The sequence below is a fragment of the Neopsephotus bourkii genome, unplaced genomic scaffold, assembly GCF_033783945.1.
Source record: "Neopsephotus bourkii isolate Nb327-2 ecotype Australia unplaced genomic scaffold, CSIRO-AGI_Nbou_v1 NB_873, whole genome shotgun sequence".
Lineage (NCBI taxonomy): Eukaryota > Metazoa > Chordata > Aves > Psittaciformes > Psittacidae > Neopsephotus > Neopsephotus bourkii.
In genome coordinates, this window is record NW_026901367.1 from 2,204,421 (window position 1) to 2,210,420 (window position 6,000).

Sequence of the window (6,000 nt, forward strand, 5' to 3'; positions counted from 1 at the left end):
ACAGCTCCACATCCCTCCGGTGCTGCTGCCCCCAGAGCTGGATGCACTATCACGGAGCACTGGCCCAACCTCATCACAAGCCTCCATGGCACAGTGTGTGCAACCACCACAGAAAAGAGTCTCCAATGCTCTGCTTCACAACCCCCCCACTCAGCTGAGGGTTGGCAAGATCCAAGGGGCTGCTGGTGTCTCCTCATGCTGATGTTGGACCACCCAGTTCCCATCACCCGAGCGCTGCAGTTCGCAAAGGTTTTCCTATATCCATGAAATGGTGATGAGCAGGAGGCTGTGGTCAGAGATACCAGCCTGGACTGGATTCAGGAGCTGACTCACGGGTGATGGGCAGTGATAAACCACCGGACTGGTTTGTAACCTGTGCCCAGATCAGATGACTAAGGAATTTAGGTGCCTACAGAGATTAACTGGCTAGAGAACTTTTGCAGTCTGAGCCTTAAACGTAGAATGGAATGCTTTGGGCTGGAAATGGCCTTAAAGCTGATCTAGTTCCAACCGCTGGCATGGGCAGGGACACCTTCACTAGACCAGGTTTTGGGGCGGGGGGGGAGATGCTTGAAGACACCAGTCCAGTCCGAGCCTTAAACATCTGCACAAATCCATCTTCCCATCTATGTCCCACGAAATAGACCCATGTACTCATCACTCATGACAAACAACGTTGATTTCACAAATCACCCAACTACAAGTATTAAATCTGATAACTGACCCACATTAAAACCCAATCCGTAGCCAGGTGACGTAATAGCATGAGCATTACAGGGGTTCGAGGGCTTAGATTTCACGTATGCTGAAGGAAAACCAAAACACCCTTCACACAGTGGCTCGGAACGCCTCCTGAGGAGGAACTGTGAGACATGCAGCAACGTCCTGCTCTCCATGCATGCAGCACCAGCGTTTGGACCCTCTCTGTTCCACCCCTGTGTGCCGGCAGAGCTGGGGAACGCTGCAGGGATACCACAAGCTGCAGGATTGGTGCCACCATCGAGATGAAACAGCGTCTGCAATGCTTTTTGCCACGGAACTGCTGCAAGCTCCTATTTCATCCCCAAGCACTGCATTCTGCTTCAGCAGATCCCGTTTACTGCACTGGACCTGCATTGGAGACAGCGCACAACGGGCTCCAGTGACACAACCTGACCTCTTTTTAACACCGAGCCTGTGCTGCTGCAGGAGGTAACTGAATGTTCCCTCCCTATGGATTTATCACCTCCCTGGCTCTGGTGGTGACCCACCGGTCCTCCCCACAGACCTACAAGCCCTGCTCAGCCATGTAAGCATACAGCAGCCAGGAAAACACAAGAACATCAATGGATAACGCCAGTTCTTCAGGAACCGCATCGAGCTGCCATCACGCACCCTTCCCAGCTCTTCACACCATTTCCACCTCCTCCCACTGAGGATACACGAGTCCTGCTTCCAGCAGAGCTTCCCTGCAAAGGCCTGAGGAGCCACAGGCTCCCCTGATGCTTTCACAGGGCTGGTTATCCCTTGGAACAAATTGATGCCCATAAGCTTCGGCTGGGAGCATTGTTCCCCGCAGCGCCTTCCAGCACACGGGGCTAGTGCAGAGCGGAGGCTCCATAAGCAGGTTTCATAATATTCCCGCCCTGTCAGTAAAGGATGCGGACTGCTCTGGAGCTGGAACAGTTTATTCCCTATTCCGTGGGTTTATTCCCTATCCCAGTCATCCTGCTTTTAGGATTGTACATTTACACCTATGGGCGACGTTAGTGCGATCTCAAAACAACCCAGGACTCACCTACAAACGCGAAAGCGATTCCCCTCACAATTAAGGCAGCAAAATCAACCAGGCACTGCCTCGCCCCAGCCCCGTACCGTCCCTCGCAGAGGGAAAGGCTCAGCTCTACACGAGGGCTCTCGGTACACGGCGCCAGAGCCATGAGCAAGGGCTCCTCGGCGCTGCTGCAGCCTCTCGGTGCCTCGCAGGAGCCTGCCATGTTCTTTGTGTTAACCCAGGCCTGTCCCCGCCCGGCTGCAGGGGCGCTTTACGGACAGACCCCCCCCCCGCTCCGCTCCGCTCCGCTCCGGAGCCTGCCCTGCCCTGCCCTGCCCCGCCGCAGGGCCGCCGACCCTCGGGCTGCAGCGGGGGACAGGCGCCGCGGCCCCGCAGCAGCACTGCGGCGGCTCCGCTCCGCCGCTGCCGGGCGCTGCGCACCACGGCGCAGGACGAGCCCCCGCGCCCCGCCCCAGCACCGCTGCCATTACCTCCACTGGGGGTAACTACGATAAATACAGCGGGAGCGGCGGGGGGGGCTGCGGCCCCGCAGGGGAGCCATGAGGAGAGATGAGGAGAGATGAGATGAGGCGAGGCCGCGCCGCCGCAGGGCGGGGCTGGGCTGGGCGGCTCCGCGCCCTGACAGCGGGGCCGGGGGTGCAGCCCCGCAGCGGGATGCGGGCTGAAGAGGGGGGAGGCCGCGGGGTCTCCCCGCCCGCCCGGCGCTGCGGAGCGAGGCTGCGGGGCCGCCCGCGGTCCCCGCCTCACACCAACACACGGAGATGGGTTACAGAGGGGTCCTCCCGGCTCACGGCCGCCCCTACCTCAGCGCTGCCCGGGCACGGCTCCCTCAGCTCGGCGGCGGCGGCGGCGGCGGCTGCAGCAGCGGGGAGTGACCGGAGCGCCCGCAGCCCCCGCGGCGCTGCGCTGCGCTCCGCCCGCCCGGCCGCGGCGGCTGCGAGGGGCGAGGGGCGGGGACAGCGGCGGGGCTGGGCCCGGCCCGGCCCGGCCCCCCCGGCCCCTTCTTTCCCCCGCGCAGGCGGCGAGCGGGCTCCCTGCGGCGGGAGCGGCGGGCCCCAGGCCCGGCAGGTGTCCCCGGCGCGGCCCCGCTTACACCGGGTGCGGCCCTCACCTGGTGCCGCCGCTGCGGCCTGGCCCCGGCGTCACCCCCAGATCGACCCCCTCGGTGCCGCGGCCTCCCCGCAGGCTGCTCCCGGCGCTCCTTCCCGTCTCCTTTCCCTTCCCTTCTGCTTTGCCTTCCCTCGCGTTTATGCGGTTATTGGGTCCCTGCAGGCTTCATGCTCCTCCTCCTCCGACACCCTCTCCTATCGCACAGACAATGTTGGCTCACCCCCAGCGTCCATTTCCTCCAGTGCTGCTCTCCCGCTGCTCTGCCGTTCCTCGTGGAAATCCCGGCCCGGCTTTGACTCGCTCCACTGCAGCCATCCTCTCCTCCCCCGGGCCCGCCACCTTCCTCCGTAAACAGCCCCTCCTTCACCAGTGTAACCCTGAGGCTCGCCCTTCTGCTGCATTCCTCCTCTTCCTCCCTCCCCGGGCAGGATTTTGCCAGTCTTTGCAGACGTAACCCCCGCTACCCACCTAGAGATCCTCTCCCCCTTCCTCACCTCCCTCTTCACCACCCAAATCCAGAGGCAGACATTTCTGCTCCAGCTTTCCATTGCGAATCCTGGCCCCTCTGCTTCCATCCATGCCCTCAGCCCCTTCAGTCCCTCCTCTCTGCTGTCCCTAACCTATCGCTTACAGTGCAGCTATGGACAAGTGTTATCCACCTTTTTATGTGTAAAACCAACAAAGCACCCTCGGTTTCATCTGCCTCAACAGTTATCATCCTCCCCTGTCCTGCTTTCCATCCCCACACTCACTCCTAGCACACCATTCCACTGCTCTCTGGAGTTCTCCTCTGCTCCTATCTCAGACTTCCTCTTATCTGGCTCCTGCACCTTCACACTTGGCTGCTTTGCCAAAGTTTCTAATATCCACTTCCTGGCGTAATCTCTGGAATATTGCTTCATTCCCATCCTGACAGAGTTATCGGCCTGGCTACTGATATTTGGTTCTCCTCTGGTTTCCAAGGCTGCTCCCCTGGCGTCGCCTCCCCAAACTCCCCATTTCCAAAGGTCCACGTCCCAGACAGGACACTTAATCTGTCATTCCCTCTGTAATTGCTGTTAGGTGAACTCACCCTATGAAATATGAACGTGTATCACAGGCACTCAGTAACGGTCGCTCTCTGATCTGCTTCTCCACGCCAGGCCTATCATCTTACCCAAGTCACGATCTCATTTTGCCCTTGCAGCACTGCAAGATGGACTGGACTGGTAGGGCAAAGGGTGATGGTTTCAAACCAAAACAGGGAAGATTTAACTCAGATAGAAGGCAGAATTTCTTCCCTGTGAGGTGGTGGTCTTAAGGTCCCTTCCAACCCAAACCACTCTGGGATTCTATGCTTCCACATGTATGAGAAAGAGCTCCTACACCACAGCCAAACAGGGCAGTAACTTATCTGTCTTGATCACAGCAGCCAGCACTGCCACCCTGCCCATCCATCATTCACGTCTCTGGCCCCCGACTGGACTTGGCGCCTTGCTTTTTACCCAGGGTGGCTAATGCTTTCATGTGGGTTCTCATCACCTCACTTCTCAGTTTCAGCCTCATGCCTGTCTCCTTCTCAGATGCACCTTGCCTGTCTAATTGCTCCTAATGCTGCTGCACATTTCATTCCCTCATCTGAACAGGAACAAGCCATCCTGTTCTATCTATCCTCACTTCTCAGATCAGGCATGAACTGGCAAGCTGCAATCTCAGCCCTCTCTCTAGCTGCCCATATTCAGCATCAGCACCTACCTTTGACTTGTCCAGGTTATGAGACAAGTAACCTCATGCTTTCTCACATTGCTGAGTCCCTCAAGCCTAGGCAAAGTTCCTCAAGCATTCAGAAAGCCTCTTTAAAATGTTCTGTTGTCATGAAGCCTACAAGAACCTTGACAAGAGGTTGTCACCTTGACAAAGATGTCACAAATCTTGTCAGCCTGACAAAGATGGTACCACGTTTATCATCTGTGGTGGTTCATATCCAGTTCTTGGCATGCAGGGAAAATAAATCAATGGAGGAGCCACTCTATTCCTCTCCTTCCTCTTTTCTTGCCTCTCTCTTCCTCCACTGAGCCCTCCCTGCCATGACAAAACCTGATGCAGCAGCAAAAGGAGAGTTCTCTGCTGGTGCTTGCTTCCATGTAACATCAATGCTGACAGGAAAGAGGTAAAAAGAGCCTTTCTTTCTTTCTTTTTATTACTGTAACAACAATAATTCCCAGCAAAGCCCTTTGTAACCATTCCTGTAACAAAGGGCAAGTCAACCGTTCCAATCCCCTTCAGAAGTTACCCACACAGAGGAAAGAAAACTAAATTCAAACCATTTCCCAGCCTTCCTGAACACCCTCCAGACACCGGTACCAACATCAGCTGGAATATCTGCAGGACTAAGATTGCTCCTGGTCACTGTGTCTGGCCCAAATCACATGGGAAGTCCTACTGAGTCTCTTTATTATGTGCACTATGTGTTAAAGTACTTTACAAACCCATTTCTGTGAGCCCAGTAGTTTTGTTCTTAGAGAAAGCTGAATAATTTGGCTGTGAATAATGAAACCTAATAAGTGCCTAAGTACATGCACCACATTTAGGCTTCAAGGTTTGATCCAACATAAACGTTGCTTTCATTTTAGCCATGAGTAACAGGAATTCAGAGAAATTAATGGTGTATGTGTATGTATACACATGTAAATACAAATATATATTTATATATAAATAGAAAAAATCAAATGCTAGGATATTAAGAAACAACAAGGGGAAAAAACATCATCCTTCACTTAACTATTAATATCTCCCAAGCAAGTAGGCAGAGAAAGATTGTAATAGATGGGAGTGAGCAAGAGCATCCAGAGTATTTTAAGATCCTTTCTGTCTGTCTGAACCCACATAGCTCCAAGATGGGTGGCCCATGGATTATCATGGAAATAGCTGGGTAGGAATGATGCCTGGAGAAGTGAGAACCAGAATCACAGGGGCACTGAGGGGTCCAACCAGTTATCCCAGTACTGACAGCCAGTTTTGTCTCCTTAAAGAGCCATCTTTTGTAAAGAATGGGGCAGGTACAAATGTTTTGCTGCTGACGGTTCAAACCAGCCCCTCCAGGGTTCACAGAGAGGGGGTTATTGCCATTAAAGATA

The 6,000-nt window shown here is 55.1% G+C and overlaps 1 protein-coding gene across 2 annotated transcripts in view; it reads right to left on the reverse strand.

The window, feature by feature from the left end:
• The window catches only part of SPTBN1 (spectrin beta, non-erythrocytic 1), a 138,619-nt gene extending 135,578 nt beyond the window's left edge, over positions 1-3,041 (reverse strand). Inside the window, exon 1 of one of the 2 annotated variants that reach the window (XM_061356850.1) lies at positions 2,886-3,041. The gene's annotated coding sequence lies outside the window, so the exon portion shown is untranslated. Of the gene's footprint in view, positions 1-2,577; positions 2,718-2,885 lie in introns of those variants that run through there. The other variant, XM_061356852.1, reaches the window with a different exon arrangement.
• Positions 3,042-6,000: the final 2,959 nt, after the last annotated feature.